The 11248-nt window shown below is 42.6% G+C and overlaps 1 pseudogene; it reads left to right on the top strand.

Moving 5' to 3' along the window:
- Positions 1 to 368: 368 nt before the first annotated feature.
- On the top strand, positions 369 to 1546 carry LOC106840485 (F-box/LRR-repeat protein 21 pseudogene; annotated as a pseudogene).
- Positions 1547 to 11248: the final 9702 nt, after the last annotated feature.

Here is an 11248-nt window from a genome sequence, read left to right as displayed (position 1 = left end):
TCATTGATGTGCCTAATAGTCAAGGCAAACGTCAAACGTTAAAAACCAAATTTTTCTTACGTTACATCATATACAAAAGTTAACTCAAAATGGATCAGAGACCCACCCTAAGAGCTCAAACTATAAACCTCTTAGAATAAATCATAAGAGAAAAGCTTCATGACATTGGATTTGGCAATGAATTCTTGGACGTGACACCAAAAGAGCTGGCAACAAAAGCAAAAATGCATGGATTAGACTACATGAAAATTAAAAACCCGTGGGTGTTAAAGGACACTATCAAGAGAATGAAAAGGCAACACACAGCGGAGGAACCTCAATGGCGCCCATCGGGGTCTGTGTCAGCACGCCTTGACCAGGTCAGAGCAATGTCTCGGTCTCCAGGGAGGTCCCCCCTCTCCCCGGGATGCCACCAGAGCCCACCAGATCAGGCCCGCGCATCTTCTGTATGTAGGAGATGGAACGAAGTTTTTCATATCCCTGACCTTTGGAGAAAGTTTGAATTTGAACTGAACCAATCAGCAACTTTGTCTTTTTAAGCCACTCCTCGTGATCTCATTCAGCAGATCTTTAAAAGGCATGTTGCCTGTCTCCAGTATGTCAGCTTTAAGGTTGATAGCAGTACTGAATCAGCAGAGACTGCCTGTGATATACTTTCTCAGCTGGGAAATTGTTCTCCACACCTTGGGCTTGATTTCTAGGGCCAATCCAAGTTTTATGAACGTGTCAAAGTCTCATTTTGTGTCAGCACTTACAGTTGCTTTTGTCAACTCAAAATCATTATCATCAATCAAAATTGAAGACCCACCCGTGGATGACCCTTCACTGAAGGTTCTGGTGGCCAATAACAGTGATACTCTAACACTCCTAAAAATGAGCAGCTGTCCTTATGTTTCATCTGATGGAATCCTTTGTGTAGCTGATCATTGTCAAGGCCTTAGAGAACTGGCATTGAATTATTACATTCCAAGTGATGAACTTCTCCTGGCCCTTTCAAGTGAGACTCATGTTAACCTTGAACATCTTCGAATTGATGTTGTGAGTGAAAATCCTGGACAAATTAAATTTCATTCCATTAAAAAACAAAGTTGAGATGCACTTATTAAACACTCCCCTAGAGTTAATGTTGTCATATGCTTCTTTTTAAACGAAGAGGAATTTGAGACATTCTTTACGGAAGAATCCCCCGTCACTCATCTTTATTTCGGTCGGTCAGTAAGCAAAGCGGTCCTAGGACGGATAGGTCCTAACTGCCCATGCCTAGTTGAGTTAGTGGTGTGTGCAAACGGTCTTCAGACTCTGACAATGAGCTGATCTGTATTGCTCAACACTGTAAAAACTGAACAGCCTTGGGCCTCAGTGCATGTGAAGTTCGCTGCAGTGCCGTGGTTGAGTTTGTAAGGCTGGGTGGGAGGAGGCTCACGCAGCTCTCTGTGATGGAGGAGGTTCTGACCCCGATGGGGATTACGGCCTGGATAAAATTCACGCTGAAGCCTTCAAATACCTGGGAAGAACGTGGTTCCCGGATGTCATGCCTGGCTGGTAATTGTCTACCAAAGATTCTCAACTTTTTTTTTTAAGTCAGTAAGATTAGGTTCTTTCTGTCTATGCAGACATAAATTTTAAGATGTATTGCTGAAATATTTTGGGTAAAATATTTTATCATTTGCAAATTGTCTTAATGTACTGCAGCAGAAACATTTGAAATCATAGGAGAAATTTGAAAAGCCAGAAATTTCGATAAATCGGGTGCAGACGCTATATTGTGAATTAGTTCATATGCTAAAGGCTACAGATGGTTTCTAGAGAAGCTCCTCAGCCTTCCTTGAAGGCATGTTTTAGCTTGCTAAATAAATTTATAATATTAAGCTTTCTATCCTTTAAATTATGCATTTACAACTTTATATTGTTTTAATTGTTTTTGTTTCATTTTGATATTAATATATTTTACAAAACATTTAGTATTAAAAACAGAGTAAAATCAAAATATAGATATAAGGTTGGCTTAATTTTACTTCCTTTTTAGCACTATATAAGATGATATTGTGATTCAATAAACAACTTGTAATTTCCAAAAAAGAAAAAGGCAACACACAGAATGGGAGAAAATATATGCAAATCATCAATGTAGTACACCCAGGTGGTGGCGCAGAATTGCTCGCATGTGGGGATCCCCTCCCCCTGCACACCCATACACAAATCTGGTGTCAGAAGTGTTGTGAGTGTGAAAGCAGAGTTCTGCATGAGAGTAAAGGATACATGGGAGGAAAAACTGGGATAATTCGAATACAGGTGGTGTCAGGGAAGTGGGACTTGCCACATCAGCCTTGACTCATAAAATCACATGGTTTGGGAAGAGAAAGGATGAAAAGGTGGGACATGAACCTTTGATTCCGGCATGGCAACGTGGTCACCCATGATGTGGACCAGGAGCTGTGCCACACTCAGTTACTAAAGGTAAATGTCACCAATGGAATCTGGAGACGGATCCAAATCACAGGCAGTTGGTTCACTGGATGCATAGGGAAATGCAAATTAAGAAGAGAAAGGCAAAATATTCAGTCTCTTTGTTATTGTTATCTGTCATAGCTAAAATAAAATTAAAAGAAAGTACTAGGTATGATTTCGATGCTAGACTAAGCTCAGAATTCAGTCACTGGCCTCAACGCCACCCTGCAAAACAAAAATTATGCCAGGACAATGGAAAGTACCTCTAAGACCTCTGGTCACCAGGAAGGGAGTCAACATGGGTGGAGCACAAAACCAAAAAACTATTGAAACCAGAAGGTATAGTGGGAAGGAATTGTTTCATTTTATAGATGGATATTGTCAGCTTCCTGAGGAACCTTTACTAAAATGGAATGCGAGAGTGACTGATTTGGAGGCTGTGTCTTTGCTTTTGAATGCTGCGGAGTGGAAGAGAGTGTTTGGGTTGATTCAGGAGCCACAGTTCACTATGGAACCACCACAGAGGGCTATATGTGACCCAGACACACAGGAGGTTATTCCCAAAGGAACAGCCAGCCTGGTGGCCTGGGTAAAAGCGACGGTAAGGTCTGCTTACCCTGAGAAGGGGGACTGTCCATCTCTGCCTATGAATGCCAAGTGGAACACCCCAGATGAAGCAGCTTATATGCTTCACATGCAAGCCATGCGGGACTGGCCTTATGATGACCCGGATATTCACCCGCTGAATATGCCCATTACTCAGGTCATGGTAAAGACTATGGTTAAGGGGACCACTTTCATGTGGGCACCCCATATAACCTTGCAGCTGCAAAAGTGAGGGACAGTTCAGGAAGCCTTATCGAATTTGCTGTCTCAGTTTCCCTTCATGGGCTTTACAACTGCCAAGAAAAATATTAGGTTGATTAACAACAGAATGGGGAAAGGCAGAGGAGACAATCAAGAGACTGGTTTTAGCTGGGTGAAAATCTCTAAACAGTTATTAAAGGCTAGTGTGAATCAAGCAAATATTGATAGGAGTGAAACAGAGAGGAAACAGAAAGGCAAGAGTCACAGGACTTGTCCCGGGAGAGTGGAAATCTTTAGATGAATTTGAAGAACTGGGGGGAATAAAATGGACATCAATGAGGTCAGAACCAAGGTATTCATACAGCACTACCAAAGGTTGGAAAGGCAAAAGGGTCCCCCTGCTGGTCCACCAAGATTAAAGGGCTCCAGACAAGTCAACCAGGTGTATCCCAATTTGGAAAAATTTTGAAAGCCTGAAGGCAGAGATTACAAGGAGAAACCTGACCAACAATCGCCTGTGTTTGTGGCAATGGTTAGGCAGATTAAACAAGTTGAAGACTGACAAAAGGGCCAGAGTCCCTTGGCTTGCCTCCTCACTGGGGACCCAAAGCCTTTTGCACAAGGGTGAGTAAGATGGTCAGTGGGTGGAAAAGAGAAGTCCCCAGGAGTCCTTGATGATCAGGATTATTTTAGGCTGGTTACTGTTAAAAACTGCAGATGAGAAGGAGGCTTTGAGGAGTGGAATTTGCTTGCCCTTTGATCAGAGACATTTGCATTTGTGAAGGAAGTCTCCAACTGTGGGGGCTGTCTCCCTCTCTGCACCAGGAGGAAGGGGGGATGACCTTATCTCTAGAAACTCTTAATGGAGACGGCAAGGACTTAAGTCTTGTTTCTTGTGCTTGTCTGGTGACCTCATGTAGCTGACTCCCCCTACCACCAACATCCTCCTTTGTCTTTAGCTGAAGATAATATTTAAGGTGGTGGCTTCTGCCATGTACTTAATCCGGTTTGATTCTTATCTAAAAGTTATAGGACCACCCAATAACCAGACCCTACCGGCACTGATACCATTTTAACAACTCTTTTTACATATTCTTTCCTTTGTCTTGTAAAGAGATAACTCACATACCTATGCCTTAAATTTAGCCCTACCCTCAAACCATGTTTTCAGCAACTGATCCTCCTGCCAGTGGGTCCTGTCCCCACGCAGCAGCAACTATTACTGCCCATGGGTCCTGTCACCATGCAGCAGCTCCTCCTGCCTATGGGTCCTGTCCCCATTCCAGCAGCAGCAGCAGCAGCAGCAGTGGCAGCTCCTCTTGCCCATCGGTCCTGGCCCCGTGCAGCAGCAGCTCTGACTGCCCATGGGTCCTGTCCCCATGCTATTCTCTAAATAAAGGAGCACTACTGCCAGACGGTGAGAGTCCAAGAAATCTTTCTTTCGACTCCTTGGCTCACCAACCTTGCATCACTTGATATAGTTGCCTCATGCACTGTGGTACCAAAACCCATTGGCGAAGCCCTGACATGGGCTCCAATTAGACTGAGAGAACATAAAAATGTAAGAGTCAACCAGGCTATGAAAGTTGAAATGTTTAAAGAGGCTTTAGATACAGAAACCGTGTCTTGTTTGCTTGGATGTCTTATAGGAATGGCTATTATGTCTGGCTGGGGAACACTTCACCTACCTAGTGACGAAACCAAAACCTGTTGATGACGGCCTAAAGGAGGCTACAGTCGGGAATGTAAGGATGAATGGAAGTCAGGTAAAAGTTTGTAAGAGAAATGGTATGTTTGAAGAGGCTTTATGTGAAGTGGCTGCATCTCTTTTACCTGACCTTATTGTGGGGCTGGACATTGTATCTGACTGGGGAACGTTTCTCCCACCTAGTATTGTAAAACAGAAGGCATATGAAGCTGCCCTGCAAGCAATGCTCATTGGACATAATGCAACGGGACTCAGTGAGATTGTCAGAGCCCACAGAGTGTGGAGGAGAGGCTGGAGTGCCGGTAAGGAAAAAATCTCTCTAACATATGGCACCACAGGCCGTGCCCTGCCCAACTCCAGGGGCTGCCATTGACCGTTTGTACAAGACCCCCGATTCTCATCCCCCGGGAACCGGAGCAGGGGCAGGGGGTGACTAGAGGCCTGCCACCAGCAGCCCCACTGAAGGGCAGAGCAGCTCGTGGCAGCTAGGACTCCAGTGTAGAAGTCGAGGTCTATTCATTGGTGCCCTAAAACCTCCTCCCTCAGTAGAGTCTCTGCTCCCTGTGTTGGTCCGCCTCTGTCACACTGAGCTTCTGAAGAAGGTTCGGTTGATAAATGTCAGCCTGGCTTGCCTGAATTCAGGGAAACAATTACCTGAAGAGAAAGGCGCATTCCACAACTAGACCATGAGAGCTGAGGCCCCCTGGTGGCTTGAAGTGGTAGTGACAACAGCCCTTCCAGATGGGAGTTAGAGAAACCTGATCAAGGCCCAATGAGGAAAGTGAAGTCCCAGAGCAAGGAAGCTGGGACAGACAAGGATTCTTTTCTGTCAGGGTTGTTCTATTAAAAATAGGCCTTATGAACAGCTCCATACTATTCCTATTCACCTCAAGGAAACTGAGATTCAGAGGCTGTGATACTAGACCTTCAGATTTGTAGTCCAATGCCCTTTTTAGTAGACTATGCTACAGGTCACTGGGAGAAAAACCTCAGAGTAGTGGCGTGACATCAGCATCATGGTGAAATGAGTCGTTACCTCTGTCTCTCCCTTCTAAGTAACAACCAGTCAGACACTCGGTGACCAAAAAAGGACTCCCCCCACAGCTCATCAGAATGCCTCAGTAATCCATGCATCTATACATCTGAACGTGGGTAGACTGGACCTCCAGGAGGCATTGGGATAGGGGAGCAGCCTCCTCCCTCTCCCCCAGTGGTGGTGATCCAAAATGTGGATCCTCACACTGTTGGGCATGCCAGTGACCACAGGCTACAAGGGCAAACATCGAACACCTGGCTTATCCCCTGCATCTCCTCAGCACTGGTGGGTGGCACACACATCCTGAGGCTCCAGGACACAGAGCTGAGCTGGCAACGTGACATCCTCCACTCCCCTGGCAGTGGCGCTGGTCTCTTCAGCAGTAGAGACAGCAAACAAGATGCAGATTTCACTGTCAGGACCAGGGTGCCCTGACCTGAGGTCTCCAAAAAGCACAGCAGCAGGCACCAGTGACCAGAGATAGCAAGGCCAGCAACAACACTTGAAGTTTAGCCCCTACTCCTCCCCCAGGAGTGGCAGGTGGCTCCTGTGGCCTGAGGCTGCAGGAACCACGGCAGGACCTGACACACCACCCCCAGTGGTGGCAACACCAACAATGGCTCTGTCAGAAGCAGGAGCTGCATACTAGAACCCGAGCCACCAACAGCAACAGTGACACCTGTGAACCCAGCTATCCTAGGAGCGGTGCTGCCAGGACTCCTGGATAATCCAGGCACAGCAGCAGAGCTGGCACATGGGGTTGTAGCACTTGAGGCCGTGAAGAGCCCGTGGAGGGCAAGTGGGGGAACACGACACCCAGGCAACGCTAGAAGCAGCAGAAGTACTCAAAGACTGGTAACCTTGGTGGCAACACCTAAGACTGCAGTGACATCAAGAGCAACAAGACACCAGCAACCTCAGAGGCGCAAGGGGCACAAGGAGGGTACCGATGATGCCTCTAGCAGAGACAGTGGAGGTTGGAAAGTTCAGGCCCCCAAATACAACCAGAAGCAGCTCAGAACTAAAGTAACCCAGGTTGTACCCTAATAAGAACGGTGCTTACTACCACCAATGTGCAAGCAGAGGATCAATTCCTCAGACACCATGAAGAGTTACAGTAACACAGCAGAACAGAAGGAGAATGATAGCTTTCCAGAAACCCACCTCAAAGTCACAGAAGATAACAATCTGACTGACAGAGAATTCAAAAGAGCTGTCATAAAAACTCAATGAGATACAAGAAAACGCAGAAAGACAGTTCCAAGAGCATAGGAATAAAATTAACGGACAGAGGGAATACTTCACCAAAGAGATTGAAGCTCTAGGAAAAAAACAAAAGTTCTGGATATGAAGAACACAAGGAATGAGATAAAAATGATGTCGAATGCATAAAAATAGAGAGGTCCTTATGAAGGAGAGGATCAGTGAACTCAAAAATAGAAACGTAGAAATGGTCCAGGTGGAAGCAGAGAGAGAACTAAGAGTTTGAAAAAATGAAACAATTCTTCAAGAAATATCTCACTCAATTAGGAAAAGTAACATAAGGATTATAGGTTTGGCTGAAGGAGAAGAGAGGGAGAAAGGAGCAGAGAGTTTACTCGAAGAAATAGTAGCTGAGAATTTCCCAAACCTGGGGAAGTAACTGGATATACAAGGACATGAAGCTAACACAACTCCTAAGTACATCAAGGCAAAAAGAGCTTTTCCAAGGCACATAATATTAAAACTGTCAAAAGTCAATGACAAAGAAAAAATTTGAGAGGCAGCAAGTGAGAAGAAAATAACCTCCAGAGGAACCCTCATCAGGCTTTCAGTGGATTTCTCAGCAGAAACCTTACAGGCTAGGAGGGAGTGGAATGACTGATTCAAAATACTGAAAGACAAAAACTATTGCCCAAGAATACTCTATACAGCAAGATTATCCTTCAGGTATGCCAGAGAAATAAAAGCTTCCACAGACAAACATAACCTGAGGGAGCTCACTGCCACTAGACCCGCCTTACAAGAAATGGTGAAGTGATCCTTCCTACCTGAGACGAAAAGGCAAAGCTTAACAAATCTTTGAGCAAGGAGTTAAATAGACAGACAAAATCAGAAGACTGCAGCTCTGTATCAGAATAAGTTAGCAAACAAGTCGAAAACAAAGGATAAAGGGAAAGAAAGCATGAAAAATAACTATAACCACTTCAATTTGGTCACAAAATCACAACACAAAAAAGAAAAATTTGTGACAATGACAACATAGAAGGCGAAGAGGTAAGGGATGGAACCTGCATAGGCTAATGGACGTAAGAGGCTATCCGAAATTGGACTATCTCATCTATGAGATCTTTGCTACAAGCTTCATTGTAACTACAAAACGAAAAATCAGAGTAGAGTCCCAAATCATAAATAAAGTGAAAACCGGGAAAACCACCCAAGGGAAATGAAAGAAACACAAAGGAAAGAAACAATGGAAATATAAAGTAACTGGAAAACAAAAGATAAAATGGCAACATTCAGCTCTCATATTTCAATAATCCTTCTAAAGGTAAATGGATTGAATTCACCAATCAAAAGAAACAGAGGGGCTGGCTGGATTAAAAACAAGACCCAAGAATATGAAGCCTTCGGGAAACATAGCTCTAAAGACAAACATAAGCTCAGAGTGAAGGGATGGAATAAGATACTCCAAGCAAATGGCAAACGAAAGAAAGCTGGTGTAGCCATACTCACCTCAGACAAAGCAGACTTCAAGCAAAGAAAGATCCTGAGAGACAAAGATGGCTATTATATAAGGAAAAAAGGGAAATTCCACCAAGAAGACGTAACACTTATGAATATATATGCACCTAACACAGGAGCACCAAAATATATAAATCAAACCTTAACAGACCTAAAAGGAGAAATTGACAGCAACACAATAGTAGGAGAGAATCTGAACACCACACTTATGTCAACAGAAAGAGAATTCAGACAGAAAGTCAACAAGGAAACATTGGCCTTAAATAAAACACTAGACCAGATGGGCTTCCTAGATGTTTATAGAACATTCCATCTAAGAACAGCAGAATACATCTTCTTCTCAAGTGCATATGGAACCTTCTCAAACTTAGACAATATGTTGGCAAACAAAGAAGCAAGCCTCAATAAATTTAAAAACGTTGAAATATTATCAAGCATCTTTTCAACCTACAGTGCTATGAAACTAGAAATCAACTACCATAAAAGCTGGGAAAGTATCAAATATGTGGAGAGTAAGCAACATGCCACTGAATACCTGTTGGATCGGCGGAGAAATCAAAAGATACCTAGAGACAAATGTAATCGAAAACACAACATACCAAAACATATGGGATCCAGCAAAAGCAGTACTAAGAGGGAAATTTATAGCAATAGAGGCCTACCTCAACAAACAAGAGAAATCGCAAATAAATAAGCCTACCCTATACCTAAAAGAACTATAAAAAGAAGAACAAACAAAGCCTGGATTCAGAAGAAGGAAGGAAATAATAAAAAGCAGAGTAGAAATAAATGAAACAGAGACTAGAAAAACAATAGAAAGGATCCATGAAACTAAGAACTGGTTCTTTGAGAAGATAAACAAAATTGACAAGCCCCTGCCCAGACTCACAAAAAAGAAAAGAGAGAAGTCTCAACTAAAGAAAAATAGAAATCAAGGAGGAGAAATTACAACAGATACCACAGAAATTCAAAGGATTATAAGAGAATACTATGAACAGCTATATGCCAAGAAACTGGATAACCTGGAGGAAATAGATAAAGTCTTAGAATGATACAACCTCCCAATACATAAGCAAGAAGAAAAAGAGAATCTGAATAGACGAATCACAAGCAAAGAGATTGAAATAGTAGTCAAAAACCTCCCCAAAAAGCAAAAGTCCAGAAGCAGATGACTTCTCTCGTGATTCCTACCAAACATTCAAAGAAGATTATTTCCTATCCCTCTCAAACTATTCTGAGAAATTCAAGAGGACAGGGTGCTTCCTAAATCATTTTATGAGGCCAACATGACCCTGATACCAAAACCAGACAAGGACAACAGAAAAATGGAAAATTATAGGCCAATATTGCTGATGAACAGAGATGCAAAAGTCCTCAACCAAATGTTAGCAAATCAAATACAACAATACTTTAAAGGATCATACACCACCCTCAAGTGGGATTTATTCCAGGATGTCGGGGATGGTTCAACATTCACAAATCAATCAGCGTGATATACAACATGAACAAAGCGAATAATAAAAATGACATGATCATCTCAATAGATGTAGAGGAAGCATTTGACAATATCCAACATGCATTGATGATAAAATTTCTAAACAAAATGGGTATAGAAGGAAAGTACCTCAACATAACGAAGGCCATACGTGAAAAACCCACAGCAAACATCACACTCAACAGAGAAAAACTGAAAGCCATTTTCCGAGAACAGAAACAAGACAAGGATGACCACTCTTGCCACTCATATTCAACGTAGTACTGGAAGTTTTGACAGAGCAATTAGGGAAGAAAAAGAAATAAAAGGAAAACAAATTGGAAAAGAAAAAGGGAGACTCTCACTGTTTGCAGATGACATGATTCTGTATATAGAAAACCCTAAAGAATTCACAAAAAAAGTATTAGAAATAATCAACAACTATGGCAAAGTTGCAGGGTACAAAACCAACTTACCAAAATCAGTTGCATTTCTACACTCTGATCACGAACTAACAGAAAGAGCACTCAAGAATACAATCCCATTTCCAACAACAACAAATAGAATAAAATCTCTAGGAATAAATTTAGCCAAGGAGGTAAAAGACTGATACAATGAAAACAATAAGACATTCTTGAAAGAAATCAATGATGACATAAAGAACTGGAAAGATAGTCCATGCACATGGGTTGGAAGAAAAAACACGGTTAAAGTGTCCATACTATCTAAAGCAATCGACAGATTCTATGCAATCCCAAGAAGAATCCCAATGACATGCTCCATGGAAATAGAACAAAGAATCCTAAAATTTATATGAGGCAAGAAAATTCCCAGAAAGAAATCCTAAGAGAGCAAAGCTGGAGGCATCACCATTCCTGACCTCAAAATATACTACAAAGCTACAGGAATCAAAACATCATGGTACTGGTACAAACACAGAGGCACACATCAGTGGAGAAGAATGGAAAGTCCAGAAATAGAACCACACATCTGCGAATAGCTAATCTTTGATAATGGAGCTAAGTACATACAATGGAGAAAGGAAAGTCTC

Source organism: Equus asinus, chromosome X (assembly GCF_041296235.1).
Source record: "Equus asinus isolate D_3611 breed Donkey chromosome X, EquAss-T2T_v2, whole genome shotgun sequence".
NCBI lineage: Eukaryota > Metazoa > Chordata > Mammalia > Perissodactyla > Equidae > Equus > Equus asinus.
The sequence above is the reverse complement of the archived record's forward strand: the minus strand, read 5'-3'. Positions and strand labels throughout refer to the sequence as shown.